Source organism: Salvia miltiorrhiza, chromosome 3, assembly GCF_028751815.1.
Source record: "Salvia miltiorrhiza cultivar Shanhuang (shh) chromosome 3, IMPLAD_Smil_shh, whole genome shotgun sequence".
NCBI classification, from domain to species: Eukaryota; Viridiplantae; Streptophyta; class Magnoliopsida; order Lamiales; family Lamiaceae; genus Salvia; species Salvia miltiorrhiza.
In genome coordinates, this window is record NC_080389.1 from 21,705,529 (window position 1) to 21,726,903 (window position 21,375).

At 39.4% G+C, this 21,375-nt stretch overlaps 1 long non-coding RNA gene across 1 annotated transcript; it reads right to left on the bottom strand.

Annotated features, from left to right (window-relative positions):
• Nucleotides 1–7,131: 7,131 nt before the first annotated feature.
• LOC131019188 (uncharacterized) lies at nt 7,132–8,660 on the bottom strand. Its single transcript, XR_009100118.1, has 2 exons — nt 8,228–8,660; nt 7,132–7,747 (listed from the first exon to the last, which is right to left on the bottom strand). It is a non-coding gene; the product is annotated as an uncharacterized LOC131019188 (long non-coding RNA).
• Nucleotides 8,661–21,375: the final 12,715 nt, after the last annotated feature.

Genomic DNA, 21,375 nt, shown 5'->3' on the forward strand with positions numbered 1-21,375 from the left:
CCAGACAAGGAACCTCGAAGATTGAAGCCTCAGCCCAAATTCGAATTGCTCTCCAACGGAAGAAATCTTGATGACGTTCTACGCCAACGGATCTATTCAAGAGTTCTCCTACAAATAGCGCTTGGGGATCACTTCAACCTTCACCGATTCAACGACATAAGCTGAAGCTCTGCCGAAATTGCTACTCAGCCTAAAGCTTAACCTCCCCAAAGCTTGAATCAAAAAAGAGAATTCCAAAGCCAAAATCAGTCACTGCTGATTACACATATTCTCTTAGACCTTAGGCAAACCTCTGTTTACCCAGAAGCCAAAGGTCAAACTTGCTTCAAAGAACTTGTTCTTTGTAAGTATAGTTGGCACTCGTTTAAACCTCTCCTCCATAAGAGTGTTTGAGTGACTCGGAGTTCAGGAAGATACTCTGAACTCTGAAAGGGAAGTCTGAGCACGAGGTGTGCTTAGCAGGGAAATCCTACGCGAGTTGTGTAGGTGGGGTTTGGGTTGGGGCGGGTGGGGCCCATGGAAATATTACTTTTTTATAATTTCTTTTACATATTTTTTTAATTTTAATTTTTGATTTGTTTTAAAATTCTAATTTTTTATTGTAATTTTAATTTTAATTATGTTGTTTTTTTTAATTATTCAAATTATGTAATTTTTAGTTTTAATGTAATGTTTAATTTATTTTCTATGAAAATTAAACATTTTAGCAAAAATGTGTTGAAATTGAAATTTTGGTGGAAATGAATATTTTAGCACCAAGGTAAGAACTTTGCATTGGAGAGGGAGGTGGTTAAGATGGGAACCACCATTTTAGACCCAACTTAAGCATCTTGCATTGGAAATGCTCTAATGATCTTTGAAAAGTTTTTGAATATATTCGTAAGTCTGTAATTTTCGATTTTTATCATGCACGTAGGAACACTAACAAAATGGTGCATCATCATTAGCTAATTTTGCTATTAGTCTTGGCTTGTTATGATCTAGAAGTTGGAGTTCGTGTTTCTTTTTAATGTTATTCACTTCGATTTAAATAAATTATTCACTTTTTGTCTATAAAAGAAAATTATGGTATATTTTTTAGTTCTAAAAAAATAAACTAAGGTACACTCGGGGAGAAGCTTGCGTGTGATATAAAAAATGTGCACCCTTTATTAACACTATAATATGCGTCCTTCAATAAATAAGACCTAAGTCAGTAGATCTTGACCACTGTATACCTACTTTAATATTTAATTTTCACATTGGCGACCTATTAATGAATTTTAGACCAATGTTTTGGTTGAAAAGGTCATAATTAACATATAAAAGATGCCGCTACAGCAGTATGACTAGGGATGTCAATCGGGCCAGCCCACCGAATTTTTGGGCTAGTCCTATCGGGTTCCGAGTTAGTCGGGTGCGGGCTAATCGGGTTGGAGATTTTTTCGAGTTGTAAATCTTCAACCCTAACCCTAAACTTTCGGGTTTCGGGCTAGCCCATCGGGCTAATCAGGTTAAAGGCGTAAAAATAAAATTATCATTTGCATTTTATTATTCCTAATGATCTAATGTATAATATATAAAATATACATAGATATTAAAGATATAAATTATATGACAAAGCATGAAATGCAAAAATATAAGATATTCAAGATTACATAAACAAAATTATATTAAAATGAGATAGTAAAATTTAACATGTATCAATGCACTAGAATCAATTTGGATTATTACCGAATAATTAGAGGATTTGCCATGCACGTCTCATTGACAGAAAAAAAAAAATTGGTATCACTTTAAAATGAGATACTAATAATTATTTTCTAACTAATGAGATACTAATAATCAATTTCTACAAAAAAATCCGTAATTAATTTCACTTTTTTTAATGAGATTGCACACACACACATATATATTCTAACTAATTAATTTTACTTTTTTTAAAGAGGCTACTTATATATATTTAAGCAAATACCATAGATCTAAACATAGCAGAAATTGTAACTGGATGCATCAGTCACAATTTCGTCAGCCCACCGGGCCAGCCCATCGGAGCCCTATCGGGTTCCGGGTTAGTCGGGTGCGGGCTAATCGGGCTGGAGGTTTTTTCGGGTTGCAATTTTTCTACCCTAATCCTCTAATTTTGTCGGGTTATTCGGGTCGGCCCACGGATTTCGGGCTGCATTGACATCCCTAAGTATGACGTAGATTTCATTTCACAGTCTTCTATACAGTATTTGTATCATTTTTATATACGAGTATATATGATATCCCTTCACCTAATTTAATAATTCAACCACTTTATGGACAAAAGAAAAAGAAGACCACCAAAAAAGTTTATGCTATAGGAACTCTGAAAAGAAAATGTCCACAGCCAAATGCATATTCAATAATTTAATAATTCAACCACTTTGTCGTGGAAAGTTTTGTTTTCAATTAGTTAAGCTCAAATGCATATTTGGAATATATATAGATAACAGATAATGACAAATATTGAAATATTTAGATAATAGAGAATAAATCATGGCCATTTAAATTTGTTAATCTAACGGATAACATTGTGGCTGTACTTTTTTCCTTTGTTTGGCCAAAAAGGCCATATAGGTAAATGAACAAATTTAACAATATCGTTAATTAAGATACGGAGGATCAATAATTATCTTTTTATTTTTGGTAAGATCCTATACTTTCATATCTTATTATTTTTTATTATTATTCATTCATATACTTTCATATCTTATTATTTTTTATTATTTTTCATCAATGTCTAATATATCTACACGGTCTCTTCTACTATCCATAGCAATTTTATAGTTTCTCATATATTTTCGATTCTTATTTGTATAATATGTTTATTTAGATGTTCGTATTTTTTATAAGCTTATTCAAAATGGTGTATATTAAATATTTTATGACAACAAGAACATTTCGAATACTTTATTTAGATGTTCGTAAGAGCATCCACATTGGTCTTACTTGATAGCTTACTTGATAGGAGGGGACCACAATAAGTAAAGAGATGACATTGGGATTACTTGATAGCTTACTTGATTTTTTTAGTTTAGATTACTTGATTTATTAGTGGCGCGTGGCTGAAATTTGGAGAGATCGGGTATACTCGATGGAACGAGTAGCCCTCAAGTAGGAAGAGCTTGCATTGGGCTACTCGATGCATTTGGGCTACTCGAGTAAGGGCATCGAGTAGCCCAATGCGGATGCTCTAATTTTTGTTAAGCTTGTCCGAAAAATTTTATGTTAAATATTTTTAGAATTTTAGGAATATCATACGTAACAAATAATCACATTCGAACAAAACATAAATTTTCAATGAACAAAACACAATTTTATTCATAAATTTTGAACAATAAAATACAATTTCTTAATGAACATAACACAATTCTTCGATGAACGAAACTCCAGATGAATAAAACACAATTTCTCAATGAACAAAATACAATTTTCAAATGAACATAAAAGAATTCTTCGATGAACAGAATACAATTCTTCGATGAACAGAAATTCAGACGAAAAACCTTGGGATCAATTCGAATACAGTCCCTTCAACATCCATCTTCATCACCAATATGCTTCAACTAACCAGCAAAATCGAAGCCTTGAATCTGAGAAACATTATACAGAGGATGTGAAGCCACCTGCGGTCTGAACTAGTTGAATCCTGCTCATTCTCTACTTATTTTCTACAACATATACTCATTCATTACCCACGCTGCATAAGGCAGCAATGTAACCCCTTTCGTGAACAGAGAACGGAGGGCAAATGCGGATCGAGAGAGAGAGAAAAGAGTGTATGGAAAGAGAGAAGTAGGTGAGAAAGAGAGAATACTTGTAACAACTGAGCAGCAGCGCGACGGTTAGGCAGTGATGGCGGCAGAAACTAATGACTTTCGCCGGAGAATAAAGAAAGGAAGACTGGAAGAGATGGCAGATAAAGTGAGAAACGACGGAGGGGGGAGAGGAAAGAGAGAGAGAGAGAGAGATGAATGAGGAGTGATTTTAGACTAATCGGCTTCTACCCTATTAAAAAGTTACTGTAATACCCTTGTGCAATTAAAACTGATAGCTGAGCAATTATAAATGAATTTTAATTTTAGTTACTTAATTATTTTGAACCGTTAGATTCAACGATTTTAATGGTAGAGATTAATTCTTTACTCTCTATACTTAGGGGATTCTCCATTGAATCGTCCTCTAAGGCTACCCAGATTACTCCCTTGTAGGCTAAATTCTGCTCTGAGGTAGTGTTTCAACTCTGCTCCGACTTAAAGGATTCATACTCTACTCTGACTTAAGGAGATGCTCTACTTTCAGAAAATTACATTCTACCCTCTGGGAAGGTCTTTTACAGTCTACTCCCGAAGATACTTTAATCTGCTTTGATCTGTTGGGATTCTTCCTTTATGAATAGATAGGGTATTCAGGATGTTCTCGTGAGGAAGCTCTGAGTCCGGAATACCATCTTCATCACACACCTAATCCCACCCCTATATATATATATATATATATATATGTTAAATAGAGAATGCTAAATATTTAGAGAATAGAGAATTCGTGAAACAAAAACGAACAGATGTATAAATTTGATGAACAAATCAATGTACCGCATGAACATCAATTTGTCCCAGGTTCGAATCCTGTTGGTGGCGAGTTTTTCTCTTTTTTTACCAAATACGTATGTTCGTTAGTTATATTGATCTGTTCGTAAAATGTATAGATTTGTTCAAAATGAAATATATAATAATTCTCTGTTTAACTTGACCATATATATATATAGGGTAGGGTTAATATAAAAACCCCTCTTAAGATGAAAACTAGGAACCAATTTAAAGCCATTGATTTAAATAAAATAGAGGGCTGAGATTAAACTACAGTTGCACAATTTCGATTGCATAGATGCACAGTTTCAATTGCATAGATGCACAATTTAGATTTGCTTGAGTATTTTGCATTGTTTGTTTCAATTGCATAAATTGCATATTTTTTAAGTGCACAGTAAAATATAATAGATGCACAGTTTCTTTTGTTGACTAAATCCTAACCATTAGATCTAATATTTAAAAGGTTAAGATTAGGTTCCTAGTTCTCATTTTAACAGAGGTTTTTATTAGAACCTCTTCCTATATATATATATATATATATATATATATATATATATATATATATATATATAGGGAAAGGCTAAAATAAGAATGCTTCTTAAAACCATTTTCAGCCCTTAGATCATCAAGATCTACGGTTGATTTATCACCTTGTTGGATAAATTCATGGTCCTGAGTTCGAATCCCAAAGGTAGCAAAAAATTATTTTTCGCAATTCATGCCTTTATACAGTTTATTCATGCGTGTTATACATAAAATTCATGCATTTTTGCTGGTTCGTAATTCTTAAAATAAGGGTGGTTTATTGAATAACCGCCCCTTATATATATAGGGTTGAGTTCCATAGAGAAGTATCTTTTTATTCATTATGAACAAATCTATTCATTTTACGAACAGATCAACATAAGTAATGAACAGTCGTATTTAGTAAAAATAAAGAAAAACTTGCCATCAGCAGGATTCGAACCCTTAGCAAATTGTTGTTCATGTGGTACATTGATCTATTCATTAAAATTATAGATCTGTTCGTTTTTATTTTACGAATTCTCTATTCTCCACAATATTTAACTTATCTGTTGAACCCTTCTCTCTCTCTCTATATATATATATATATATATATATATATATATATATAAGGATGGGTTATACTGAGAATGCTATCTTTCGTGAGAAATGAGAATGATTGCATAAGTTGTAGTATAATACTGCATAAAATTTGTACCTGGGTTCGAATCCTAGAGGGAGCGAAAATTTTATCTAATTAATTGAATTTCATTATGCAGTCATTACAAGCAGCTTATGCAAATTACAAGCATTTTATACAACATATATACTGGCTTATTGGGAGAATTAAGATCAAATGAGAATGAACAAATGTGGTGAGAATGAAAAATGATTGCATATTTTAAGTTAAATATTCTGGAAATTGGTGCGTTTATGGGTTTGTTTTATGCTTTGCAGGAGATTTAGGTTTTATAGATGGAAGAGTGTAATTTTGGAGATTTTGGAGTAGAATGGCGTATTCTGGCGCAATCTGGTGTTCAGAGCTGAAAAGCCCGCGCCAGAGCTGAAAAGCCCACGCAGAGAAGAGTAGAGAGGCTCGCCAGAGCAGAGCTGACTTCATAGTCAGAGCTGAAATCTCCAGAGCTGAACTTCCCTATCAGAGCTGAAATTTCCAGTGCAGAACAAACTTGTCAGAGCAGAGCTAAATCATCAGAGCTGACTTACGCGCCAGAGTAAACTTGACAGAGTCAACATAGTTTGCTAGAGTCAACATATTCAGAGCTGACTTTTAGCTCTGCCATTCTCGCCAGATCTGAACTTTACAGATCTGACTTCCAGCTCTGTCTTACCTTTCCAGAGCCGAATTTCCAGAGTTAGCCAATTCTCGCCAGAGCTAAGATAACACTACTAGAAAAACGCTCATAGATAACGGATTTTTTCCGTTATCTATGAGCAAAAAAACCGTTGTGTATAGTGGTGTTATCTATTCTATACGTCATACACAACGGTTTCAAAATCGTTATGTATAGTAGCATAGATAACGGTACGATGCGTTATACATAACAGTACGCATCTGTTATCTATAAAGGTTATACATAACGGTTTTTCACCGTTATGTATTAATATTTTTCCGTTATGTAATAATTTTTTTTTATCATAGTTAACAGTTTTTTGCACTTTTTATAACGATTTTAACCGTTATCTTTGATAGAATACATAACGGTTTTTCACCGTTATGTATTAAGATTTTTCCGTTATGTATTAATTTTTTATTTTATCATAGTTAATAGTTTTTTGCACTTTTTATAACGGTTTTAACCGTTATCTTTGATAGAATACATAACGGTTTTTTGCACTTTTTATAACGATTTTTTGCGCTTTTTATAACGATTTTTGCAGTTTTTATAACGATTTTAACCGTTATCTTTAATTAGAATACATAACGATTTTTTGCACCTTTTATAACAGTTTTTTGCACTTTATATAATTGTAGTATATTTTTAAATTTTGCAATTTTTATAAAACGACAAAATGATAAAATCAACGATAACAATATTATATATCATCCAAAAAATTCATACATTATTATACAAATGAACCAAATATCAAGTATACATCATCATTGCATATTCCGATTCAAAATTGAAAATACCAACTACCTTATAGCTAATGATTGGCCTGGGAGCTTGAACATTAATATCAAGTATGCAAATGATTCACAAATTCTTGCCTCCTTTCAAGACCCTCTAGCTTGCATTTGAAGCTGAGATACGCGATTAGAATATCTTGCAAATAACTAATTGAATATGTTGGCCTGGGAGCTTGAACATTACTAAATCCTTTTTGCTCGGCACTGAGAAATCTTTTTGAGGATAGCTGGGATAGTTTTGATGACTTCTCTACAGGCACTTTGTGATGCAAATTCTGGTGCTGAATTCTGTAGCCATACATTTGGGTCCCCAAAGAGATCTCAACATGTGCAGGAGGACAAGATGGAGGACGACAGTGCTCTGATGTAGGAGCCTGCAGTCCATAACTGGGCAAGTGCTCATGCCTTAATTTGGACTTACTCAAAGGCATGCTAGATAGAGCACTTGTATCTTCTTGAATCCACAATGAGATGAATTGATCTAGCGCCATCTTGTCACCTAGCAAAAAGATAAGAGAATCAACAAAAATCAAATTAGGATTGTTCTCTGCAAATTGTCTGTGTTTGAATAATTAATCATTAGATGGACACAAGGTTCCTCAGAGTTGCACACATAACTAGGTTCCATATATCAAGTTGTTGTTTCTGAAAGAAAATTATGCTTTGATCGATTGCACTAGTACAGGAATCGAACTGAACAACAGAAAAAATAAGGATATCCAAATGTGAAGACAAGATCATAATATAACATGTATGGTTCGAGATAATGATGCACTGAGTACTTGGTACAAAGAAAAGAGATCTCAAATAGACATTGAAGATCCATACATAACAGGAGGTTGACAAAATAAATTAACTGTGGAAAACAAGGCAGATGACATGTTCCAGCGATACCATGGTGAGAAACTAGTCTAGGTGGAGAGGTTAGCATCAGTTGTAGTCATAAACACTTACCAAATATGCAGCACAAATTATTTACCTGATGTTGGGTCTGAGAAAGCACCAGGAGCACCAACTTTAAATGGTATCTCATCATAATAGCTCAAAAATCTTCAAAACAGTGGACTTTGAAAACGCACTTCAAAAATCATTCTTAATCAGTGAAGCAGCTACAATATCTCAAATTAAGACAAAACATTCACATTAGCTACTAATATTTAAATCAGAAATTGATTTAAAATAAAGCAGAGTAACATAAGTGAAGGTAATTAAACACATAGAAAACACGGAGTCACAAAAGTGCAAGACCATTTCCCATTAACAGTTGTTTCCATATGTATAAAGCAAATTAGGTGCTTTTAGTTTCTGGTTTAATCACTACAAAGTGCAACAAATCTCATTCATGTTAATGGGGAATAAGGACAAAATACAAATAATACTATATATTCAATAGTTGTATTCATTTAAACTTACATGAGAGAAACTACAGTTAAATATTTCCATGGTGGAGCAAAATCTGCAACTCAGTTTCAAAACATGTCTCACATATACGAATACTGCTACTGCTACTACAACTACAACTACGAAAACGACTGCTCATACAGCATGTTGAGGAGCAAGGAGTCGTACCATCAGCCGCTAATGCCATTCAATGCCCCCGAGCGTGGTGCAGCCTATTCCTTCCCAAGCATCACTGCAGCCAACTTCTTTGTTGTCAACGCCTGCCATGTTCTCGTTCCACCAACCACCTCCATTCTCATCTGTAACAAGTGAAGGATGTTTCTTTAGTGTATGTAATAACTCATCTCATAGTATGTTTCTTTAGTGTATGTAATAACTCATCTGTAACAAGTGAAGGATGTTTCTCCGGTGTCAATCCGTAACCTTGAGATGCCGACGCCCTGGAGATTGGCGCGGGGAAACCATTCCCTGAACATAGCTAAGTCCGACGGAAGTTACCGTGAAAATGAATCTATAATCCAGTAGGCATAAAATGCAGAATCTCTTGATCCTGAAATGAATCTATAATCCAGCAGGCATAAAATGTAGAAAGAAATACATAATCAAGCGAAGAAGCTACCTGAAATGGAAAAAATAGAGGGGAATGCAAGAACTGGATTTGGGATCTAGATCTGCTCAGATTCGCTTTGTGCTCCGAGTGAGAAGATTGAGACATACATAACATAAAGGAGCAAAAACCTGTAGTGTTACCATAGCCACTACAGGAACCCTACAAGAAAAAATACTCAATATCAAGAAATTGGATAATATACAATTTGGGAGAATATAAAAGAACATTTCCTTAAACTTTCCCATCTCAGACCAGCTCCTGTAATAGAAATAAAAGAACATATATTCTCTGAGAAGTAGAACACTTGTGTGCCATGATTTACATAGAAAAGACATAGCAATCAAAGGCAAGCTATAATACACATTGAAAACATGAGTAATCTCTTTCACGAAAAGAAGTCCTTTGGAAAAAAAAGTCGAGACCACATCAAGGATCATCGATATAAAGAAGCTCAATAATAGAATTGCATAAATTTTACCAGCAAGAGCAGTCCAGACTGTAACATCTACAATTGTGAGGCTATAACCAGCGAGAAAGGTATTCAATAGTAGATACTCATCCACAAAGTGGCATGCTCGATGAATGGCTTCTCGAGTCCAATAAATTCTGCATTCTAATTGAAATCTGAATTCACAGCGTGAAGCTCCATGAATTGTTGACAACAAAGAGAAACAATCATAAATTAAATGAGGAATTGGAAAAAATAGGGTTTACGAGCTGACGCGCGCGAAGAGCAGATAGGGATTTGCGAGCTAAAATGAGGTTTATCGCGGCGCCTAGGGTTAAAAGGGGCGGCGAGAAGACGGCCGGCGTGGCAACGGCGAGTCGACACGGTCGGTGGCAGGCGACGCGGGTTCGAGATGGAGAGATATCTCCGCAGCTGCTGCTACGGGTAAACAAATAGAGGACGACGAGATGGGGGGCGCAGTGAGTGCCGGGCGGCGCTGGTCGTGGCGGCGAGTCGCGACGGCGGTGGCAGGGCACGGCGATGGTGAAGAGAGAAAGAGGCCAGGTCCGATTTGGGGGAAATTTTGAGGTGTTAGCGTGAAAATTGAGCGGGAGCAATGAATAGGGATTTTTGGCGTTGAAGAAATGAAGTCAAATCTTTTTCTTTCTTTTTTTTTTCTTTTGTTTCACTTTAATTATTTAATTTTTGGTATTTAGGTTTCTAATAATGTATTTAGATTTTATTATTTTTCAAAGTCTATAACTAGAAATAAATTCAGATTTTAGGATAAACAATTTATTTGTTATTTTTTAATATAATATAATATTATTTTTAAAAAATTAATAAAAAAATTATATACATAACAGTTTTTAGAGACGCTCATACATAACGGTTCAAAAAAACCATTGTAAATGACTCTTATACATAACGGTTCTTTAACGTTATGAATAAACCGTTATAAAAGATGGTCATAGATAACGGTGGCACAACGGTTTTGTAATACCGTTATGTATGCAACTAATAGATAACGCAAAAACATAACGAATTTGTTCAAACCGTTATCTATGCATATAGAGAACACTACATAGATAACAGATTTTCTCAAAACCGTTATCTATTCCTAAAAGTGCGCTCATACATAACGGTTTTTCAAAAAAACCGTTATCTATGCACTGTTATGTATGTAAACTTTTGTAGTAGTGTAACTTGCAGAGCACGATCCAACTGGACTTACCTTTGAGTTTACGATTCTAATTCCTTAAGAGTCCAGTTTTACAAGGCGAGTGTTGGGAACCTTGTGGAATATCCTAACCCTTGTTTTGATGATACCAAAATTCATAGGACTTAAATGTAATAGACTAGAATCGTTTTGAACTCAAGTGTTAGAGTTCGTTTCTAGTTTAGTTGCGGTGTCGAAGACTGAAGACTGGAGTTACCAACTGAAGTGTCAGTTGAAGAATCAGTTGAAGACTGATTATTTAATGCGCGCCATAGACTGATACTAAAGTCAAGTATCAGTTGAACATTCCTCCTAGGACTGATCTTCCAACGTTCAGAGGAAGCCACGTACGCTCAAAGTACAGCCTCACTAAATGCAGAGATATCTCAATATCTTATCTCTGCAGAGGTCATTCCTATCTGGTGGCTACTTTTCAGAGATGTCACATCTCCTGTCCTTCAAAGAGAGCCGTTTCCACACAGACAAGGAACCTCGAAGATTGAAGCCTCAGCCCAAATTCGAATTGCTCTCCAACGGAAGAAATCTTGAGGACGATTTACGCCAACGGATCTATTCAAGAGTTCTCCTACAAATAGCGCTCGAGGATCACTTCAATCTTCACCGATTCAACGACATAAGCTGAAGCTCTGCCGAAATAGCTACTCAGCCTAAAGCTTAACCGCTCAAAGCTTGAATCGAAGAAGAGAATTCCAAAGCCAAAATCAGTCACTGCTGATTACATACATTCTCTTAGACCCTAGGCATTTATCTGTGTACCCAGAAGCCAAAGGTCAACCTTGCTTCAAAGAACTTGTTCTTTGTAAGTATAGTTGGCACTCGTTTAAACCTCTCCCCCATAAGAGTGTTTGAGTGACTCGGAGTTCAGGAAGGTACTCTGAACTCTGAAAGGGAAGTCTGAGCACGAGGTGTGCTTAGCAGGGAAATCCTACGCGAGTTGTGTAGGTGCTGAAATCCTACGCGAGGTGTGTAGGTGGGGAAACCCTACGCGAGGTGTGTAGGTGCTGAAGAGAGTTTATCTTCAGTTTACGGTTTGCAGTGCACCAGGCAAGCACTTGCGGAGTGGATTGTTGGTCTGATCAACCAGCCGTGGATGTAGGAAAGAGTTTTTCCGAACCACGTAAAAGTCTCTGTGTTATTTACAGCTTTCAGTTTTACATTCATAACTGTGCTATTTCAATTGATAAAACTGAACACTAACTAACAGCAAAGAGAAACCCTAATCCAACTATCTGCTCCACTGAGGCTATTCGAAACTAAGTTTAATTTCCGCTGCGTATGATATCAATCTGACTCACTATCCTCTGATAGTAAGGAAGAGAGATATCATCTTCATCTTTGCAAACACGACTGAAGCCCTTACGTGGATCAGTTAAGTTCTAGTGACTTAACTGATAACTCTTTACTGAAGAGCTTTCAGTATCAGTCGTCAACCCTGTTGGTCAAAACTAATTTCGGTTAAACAGGTGTCTGGTTTGCATGCAAAGTTTCTTTTCTATCTCTGACTGAGATCCCTCTGATTGAGGTCGGTAGATTGTCAAAAATAGCCTATAGGTGTATTTCCCCCCCCATACACCTATTCGAGACCCCCCGGACCTAACAATTGGTATCAGAGCAGGTTGTTCGCAAGAACTATCTGTCTCTGACTAGTTCCTACTTGAACTAGATCATTTCTTAAAGGTCTCGAAGAAGTTTTACTCTTTCTTATTTTTGTGCTTGCTATTTGCTCTATCTGCTGTTATCTGTTCTCTCTTTTTTGATGGAGACTAACCACAGCAGATTATCTTCTCTACCTATGTTTAGTATTGAAAAATACGACATATGGAAGTTTCGGCTTGAAAGCTTCCTCACCGCCCAACATTGCAGAATGTGGGAAGTCATCACCAACGGTCCGATCATCATCACCGAAACTGTAAAAAGGGTTCCTAATGACATCCGTCAGGAACCTTACGATGAGGACCAGCCCAAGTCAAAGGCAGACTTCACCACAGAAGAAAGGAAGCAAGATGAGTTAGACAACCTCGCCAAAAGCATCATCTCCGGCACCGTTCCCGACAAGCATGTCATGAAGATCATCAAGTGCAGAACAGCAAAGGAGATGTGGGACATTCTGGAAAGAATGTGCGTAGGTTCTGAGGAAATCAAGGAGAATAAGCTATCCATAGCTTGCCAGAAATTCGACTCCTTCCTCATGCTCAAGAATGAATCTGTCGAGGAAATGGAACAAAGATTCAATCTTATATTGAATGAAGTTCAATCCATTTCCAAAGACAAATACACTCAACGAGAAATCAACCTGAAGATTCTTCGAGCATTGCCACATGGAGAATGGCAGATCTACTCAGTCGCTCATCAGCATAAGCCAGGATTCAGTCAACTCCCAACAAACAAGCTTTTCTCCAATCTCATGGCAAATGAGTTCGACCTTCTGAGAAATCTTGGTACCAAGAAGGCTGGAGGATCAGATGAAGATGGTCCATCAACCTCAAGAGGAGTTGTACTAAAGGCCTCGACCAGAGAAGGCAAGAAGCAGATCAAGGAGCCAACGGAACTCAACCCTGAGGACTTCTTCAGTCAATATGCCTTGTTGACTGACAGATTCAACAAGATGGAGTCCAAGTTCCGGAAGTACAAAAGGTTCCACAAGCAGCACTTCAAGGGAAAAGAAAGAGAAGGGGACTCCAGACATTCCACAGATCGAAGCGGAGAAAGGAAGTCAGCCGCTTACGACATCAAAGAATTGGAATGTTTTGGATGTAGAAAGAAAGGGCACTTTCGACATGAATGCCCTGATTTGACTCCAGCTGAGCGCAGGGAACTGAAAGCGAATAACGATCGCAGATCTTCGAAGAAGAAAGCAATGGTTGCTGATGATGCTGACTCTTCCAACGACACATCAGAATCATCCGACTTCGACAGTTCCAGCTCAGATGATGAGAGCCGAGCCCTGATGGCCAACGAATCAGAAAGTGTAGCTGACAACAGCTACGACAATGGAATGAATGGCCCAGAGGTAGAATCTCTCACAAAAACTCCATATACTGATAACTCCCTGATGCTTTTAGGAGACCACTCAGAATCTGGAGATAGCTCATCCTTTGAAACTGACGAGTTTGATCAGCTCTTGACTGATCACTGTCAGCTGAGGAAAATGTTCGAAGATCTCCTCAAGCAGAATCAGAAAATGGACAAGGAGATCAATGATGAACGAGCTAAACATCAGACAATCATCTACTTTCCGGATGAAACTTGTCTTGATCAGCTAATCATGGAGAACAGCCGACTGGAAGAAGAGCTCAGAGTCTCCAACTCAGAAGGTGAAAGAGCATCTCATGAAATCAAGAGGCTCAATCACAAGCTGGAAGAAACAGTCAAGAACTGCATGATGCAGTCTCCCATGATGAGCAACTTTCCATCGAAAGGACTGGTCAACAGCATCGGAGGAAAGGTTGCAGCTGCCAAAGGAAAGGATATCATGATCATCTCTAAGAATGATCCTTCTGAAATCACAACCTCAGAAGAATCAAGAGACCATGATATGGATGAAGTTCACAAGCGCAGACTGATGGCCAGATCAAATGTTCCACCTCCACGAAGCTACAGACGAGCTGAGGAGGCTCCCAACCAGATCATCTTATTGAAAAGGCTGGAAAGCAGATTTCAGTCAAAGATCCGGGAAGGAACATCAGGAGCCAAGAAGAATCTTCATCATCAATCCAGGGGGAAGAAAGGCCACATCAGTCAGAAACTGACATCCTCAGTTCAGTTTCAGAAGGAACAACATCCATGGAGATCAAGCAATGCTGAATCCAGTCGAGCCATGCCACTTCCTCGACGACAAGCCACTGGACGTCAGACAAATCTCCATAAGTCTGCAAAGACTAAAGTATCTCAAGGAAGATACTTCGCCGAGCAAAGAAGACCTCAACCACTCATCAGACAGAACTGCTACAAGAGTGAGGCCTTCAAAAGGATTTCTCAACAGAAGAATGCTCATGTGCCACCTGAAGCGCCAACGACATCGATCAGACATCCAAAAATGCGCAAAAGATCAACCAGACCAATTCTGAAGCAGATTTAGGTTCCAAAGGTAACTCGAACTAACATTGAAGGACCCAAAGCTTGATTGGGTGCCTAAGCAACTCTTCCTTGCAGGTCAATGTCAGGAAACATAAAAAGAAGGAAGAGGCCAAAGCTTCAATCAGAACGTGGTATCTGGACAGTGGCTGTTCGAAGCATATGACGGGCTACAAAGAATATCTATCCCAGTATGTTGAGAAAGCTGGATCCAAAGTTGCATTCGGAGACAACTCGATTGGAGAAACAAAAGGCTACTGATTTATGCTTAATTGTTCTAATTTTAGGGGTTTGAATGTGCTCATTGTAAGTTAAATCTTCTGGAAATTGGTGCGTTTTATGGTGTATTTGATGCTTTTCAGGAGATTTAGGTTTTAATGGTGGAAGAGTATAATTTTGGGGATTTTTGGCTAAAAATGGCATTTTTACGCCAGACCAGACCAGAGCAGAGAAATCGCTGGCCAGAGCAGAGAAATCGCTGGCCAGAGCAGAGAAATGCACCAAGTCAGAGAAGTGGTCTAGGCCAGAGGAATCATAGGCCAGAGAAATCAACCACCAGAGAAATCAAGTCTCCAGAGCAGCGGAACCAAGCGCTCCGGATCCAGAGAAGTCATTCGCCAGAGAAGCGAAATCCTAGCAGTCAGAGCAGAGGACTCGAAGTAGACAAGTCCGTCAGAGAACTCGCTAAGCCAGAGAAATAGCGCCAGAGAACTCGCTAAGCCAGAGAAGTAGCGCCAGAGAACTCGCTAAGTCAGAGAACTCGCTAAGCCAGAGAAGATAGCCAGAGCAGAGAAATCAACCATTCCTCTGCAGAAAAGCGCCAGAGGAGAGAAAAGCGCCAGAGGAGAGAAAAGCGCCAGAGAAGAATGTCAGAGGAGTCGAGGCCAGAAGAGTCGCTTCCCCGCTGACCAGATGAGTCAAGTCCAGAGCAGAAGAATCACTAAGTCAGAGCGGAAGCCATTCCGCTGGCGAGAATTCCGAATCCGGCCAGGGAGGAGATTACTTCCATAGCGCGCATCACAGCTGGACTTACCTTCCTTTGCACGATTCTATTCCTTTTAGAGTCCGGCTTTGCATGGCAACTTCCATGGTGATCCATAGGGAATTGAAGTCTATAAATAGGGCTATACTTTTCATTGTAATAATGAATCTTTTGCCCTAGTTTTAGACGCCATTCTTGAGATCTGTTGGCATCCGAAGCTTAGGATTTACTTGCTTTCATAGTTGTTCATAGTTTTGAGTTTTTATTGTTCTAAGTTAGATTTCAATTTCGTTTTAGTTTAGTTTCTTGGATTGTGATTGAGTGACACAATTACACGTTCAAGACAATTACGGTATTTCATATTTCAATTCAAGTTATTTTCGTTTAATCATGTTTATGCTTTTCGTTATTGTTTATGCTTTCTTTTCAATTATGCAATTTAAATTATGCACCTTAGTTTCATGCCTAGATTAGAAGTCTTTAAATTTATAAGTATTTAATTTCTTAAGTTAGGTTTAATTCAAGTTGTTTAAATTATTGCTTAGGTTAAGTTCAATTTACATTTAAGTTTAAGTTACGTTTTTAAATCAAAACCTTTACTGCTTTCTTTTACTGTTTTTCCTGCGATACAATTAAAAGCCCTTTAAGACTTTCCTTGAGAGATGACACTGGGTCAACTTACCATCACTAGGATGTCCTTGTCCTATTGCAAGTCAATCTAGAGGTGTTTCTAGTTGAGTCAAATTTTGGCGCCGTTGCCAGGGAAAGTTTTAGGCGTTTTAGTTGTGTCGTTTTACTTGCTTTATTTAATTTCCAGTTTTTACGTTTTTGTTTTTACTTTTCTTTTCTTTCCACCCGGTGCGTTTCACCCGTGTGTTAAGTGTTGTGTATGCAGGGACGCCGTAGTCTGAAAAGAAAACTAACGTCCCCGCTGGATAACACTCGGACACATACTAGAGCAGACACTTTATACTCTGACTCTGATTCCGAGGACAGCGCTGCAAGCCTCGCCAATTCCAGCTCTGACCCCGATCTTGACGTTACAGAGTACACGACAGCCACGGCAGAACACACTAAGGAGGAAAAGGCCAGCTCCGCCAATTTTTGCACCAAGCAGAATTTAAACAAGGAAAAGAAGGAGATGGCCAAGAACACGGAATATATGGGAGACTTCACCAGGCCGGTAATTGGAGATACCAACACGTCAGCAATCGTGCTCCCCGCTGCTGTGAGAAACTACAATCTCAAACCTAATGATTCGAATCTGCTGCTGGTGTTCCACGGGATGCCAAGCGAGGATGCGCTACAATTCATCTGGGATTTTTGCACACAAGTGCAAACAATCCCTCTACTTACTCTTACGGAGGATCAACTCAAGCTCAAGTGCTTCCCCTACGCACTTAAAGATCGGGCGAGGACGTGGATGCTATCTCTGCCGCCCAACTCTATCACTACGTGGGGAGATGCTTGTGAAAAGTTCATGCTGAAATACTACCCAAGTCACAAGACACAGGAGCTGAGAACAAAAATAATGGAGTTCACCCAAGGAGCGGACGAGCCTTTACACGAAGCTTGGGAGAGATATGAAGAACTCCTCCGCCAATGTCCTCAACATCAATTCACTAATGTGATGTTGATGCAGTTTTTCTACGATGGGTTAGTAGAAACTGCTCAATTTATGGTGGATAGCACAGCAGGAGGAAACATAGCTCGGAAGACAGCGGCAGACCTGAAAGAGATCTTCAAGACATTAGCCGAAAGCTCCCAACAGAAATCTGTCCGTGGAAGAAGAGTTGATGCCAGCGCGGTGACAAATCAGTTTGAGCTGCAGAAGCAAGTAGCCGATCTTGTGAGACAAGTGGAGCATCTCAAGATGGGCAAGATGGAAAATTCTCCAGTTCAGAGTCCAACCTCGCCGAATCCAGCCATGCAGTACGTAGAGCCGTGTGGTATTTGTGGAGATGTCAGCCATGGAGCCCATGAGTGTCACAGAATGGGCGAGTTCACTCCGGAGGGTCAAGCTGAAGTCTATGCGGCACAAGGATTTCAAGGCTACAATCAAGGGCCAAGCAGACCTGGCTTCGTGCAAAACTATAATCAAGGGCAGAGCAGACCACAGAATTATAATCAAGGGCAGAACGGCAATAATGGATGGAGAGGACAGCAGCCCTATGCACCGCAGCAAAATTTTTCCCAACAATATCCACCGAGGTATCAACAGCAAGGGAATTTTCAGCCTGCGCAGCAACACGCTCAGCCCCAGAAGTCATCACTTGAAGATACGTTGCAAGCTTTCATGGAGATTAGCAAGCAAAATATGGAGATGACTAAGCAGACTATGGAGTCTCAAGCTTCCACCATAAAAAGACTTGAGACCACCGTAGGGCAACTGTCGGGCACCCTGAACCAATTGCAGCAGCAGCAGCAGCCGGGAAAATTTCATGGTCAACCTCTGCAAACTCACCAAGCTTTAGCTATCACTGCTCTCGAAGAGCAGACTTGGATACCGGAACAAGCATGGATTCCAGAGAAGACCAGGATACCAGAGCTGACGTGGATGCCTGAACCAACCACGGTACTAGAGCAGAAGAAGGTAATCGCGCTGCCGCCCAGCCCAGCCTTACCGAGTACCGCGCTGCCCAGCCCAGCTTTGTCGAATGCAGCACTGCCAGAGTCAGAGCAGCCGAGATCCCCTCTGCCAGAGTCAGAGCAGCCTAGGTCCCCTCTGCCAGAGTCAGAGCATCCGATCTCCCCTCTGCCAGACCCATTCCTGCAGAAGTCAGCCTTGCCAAGTGCAGCATTGCAATGGTCAGTCATGCCAAATCCAGTTCTGCAAAACTATGGCATGAGAAAGGCACCTAAGCTGATAAGGACGCCAGAGCTAAGCAGAGCACAGGAGCTGAGACGAGCGCCAGAGTTGATAAGGCGGCCAGAGCTAACTCTCCACAAGTCCACTACGCCGTATCGACCACCGAAAGTTGTCCAACGTTCCAGCCCACCTCTGCCACCACCAATTGTTGATCCAACCCAACCATTACCGAAGCAAGGAGATCCTGGCAGCTTTATTCTTAGTATTGGTTTGGGTAGAGCTGGAGAGTTCTCGGGAATGTTAGACTTAGGTGCAGCAATCAATGTCCTGCCGTTTGCTATTTTTCAGAAATTGGGCAGGAAGGAAGATGAGCTTAAAAGCACGAGAACAAGACTTCAACTAGCTGATGGAGCATATTGTAGCACTCGTGGTCTTTTAAAAGATGTTGAGGTCAAGGTGAGAGGAATCACGGTGCTAGCCGATTTCGTGGTGCTTGATGAAGGGCAGGGCGTTATAGGAAAGAATGGACACCTTGTTCTACTCGGACGGCCTTTTATGGCTACTACCCAGACTCGCATTGATGTGGGATCTGGAACTGTGAGTATGGCGGGATTCGGTAGATCGGTAACGTTCTCGGTTTTCGATAAGAAGCCTGTTATTCCTACCTCTTTAATGTATTTCTGTTCTTTTGTTGAGATTTCTGACCATGTGGAAGAAGTGGGAAATTTCAGCGCTAACAGTCTTCTGCCAGCTCTATCCAGCACTCCAGCTCTGACGAGCCCAGCTCTGACTGCTCAGCCAACTATGACGAAGGACACTAGCGCTGCACATCTTTTGCCAGTTCTGACGAGCCCAGCGCTGCCCATCCAGCCTGCTGTGATGAGCACTGGCCCGGACGAAGAAAATGAGACGCCGAGGTTCAGATCGGTAGCGTTGTCCCTGAATAAAGAAGGCGTGTTGCCAAGGGACGTGTTTAACCCTGGCGCAGCCCATTCTAAGGAGAATTTCAGAGGAGACAGACATCGCATGAAATCCTACTATGGGCGGAGTACTCCGATGGTGGTGGAGTCTCACACTCTGCATGATCCTCACTAAGGGTCAGATCTGAAGTCGGGCTGGCGACTCTAACTCTAGCGCTTAGTGGGAGGCAACCCACCGTTGGTTTGTTTTTGTTTTTCTTGTTCTTTTCTTGTTTTTCGTTGTTTGTTTTGTGTTTTTCTTAAGCTTCGGTTGCTTTGCGGATCCTATGATGCTTGGTGTGCATGCCCTTTTCCGAGCTGCACTTCTCCCAACGTGGCAACTCTCTGCTCTGCACAGACCGTAAATCCCCCTATTCACCACCTCGCACGATGCTTCAGTTTCTCAATGCCGATAATCAGGGACGTTTTCTCAACTCTATTCTTATTTCTTTTGTGCCCTGAGGACATGGCATGCTTTAAGTGTGGGGGGGTGTTTTATTGTGTTTATATTGTCAATTGGGCAAAATTGATTTTTCTATGCTTAGTTTTTGGTCTCGAATCTTGCTAATTTATATGAATTTGTGGAAGAGTAGATGGTTTTCGATGCGAGTTTCGGGTTTGTGAATGAATGGTGGTTATTCTTGTTTTACTCTTGATATATGTTTCTTGATTGTGCAAAGAATTTGAGTTTTGTTGCAACATGATTGTAAGTAAGTAAAACGTGATTTGTCCGGTAGATGCTAGAAGGAGTGTTGTCATTGTGATTGCCTACGATCGTATCTTATCTGTGAAATGTGAAAAATGTTGGACGAATTGCCAACCTCAAAATTGCCAGCTCTGAAACATCTGGCCTGTTCTAAAACGTGACAGCTCTGAGTCTCTGCTCCTCTAGTCTAACTATGAGCATGGGAAACCACGTGAAAAGACTTTGGATTACATCCAAATGGTTTTTATTTTGCGAATTATGGCTCAACTGTCGAAAATCTCAAGCACACAAAGTGTGAAAAATGGTGATATTGATTATAAAGGCGATCACATTAGGGAATTCACTTCTAGCGGAGAATTGGGTCTGATCGAATTGCTTACATTACTGTTTTGTTGCTTCTTAAATTTTGAGTTAATTGCATGATCGAGAGAGGTATATTGATTGTAAAATTTTGAATTGACTTTGAGAATGATTGGATGGAAATTAGCATTGTTGAAATCAATCTCTTCCTAGGATTCATATGGATTTTGCTTGAGGACAAGCAAAAGGCTAAGTGTGGGGGGTTGATTTATGCTTAATTGTTCTAATTTTATGGGTTTGAATGTGCTCATTGTAAGTTAAATCTTCTGGAAATTGGTGCGTTTTATGGTGTATTTGATGCTTTTCAGGAGATTTAGGTTTTAATGGTGGAAGAGTATAATTTTGGGGATTTTTGGCTAAAAATGGCGTTTTTACGCCAGACCAAACCAGAGCAGAGAAATCGCTGGCCAGAGCGGAGAAATCGCTGGCCAGAGCAGAGAAATGCACCAAGTCAGAGAAGTGGTCTAGGCCAGAGGAATCATAGGCCAGAGAAATCAACCACCAGAGAAATCAAGTCTCCAGAGCAGCGGAACCAAGC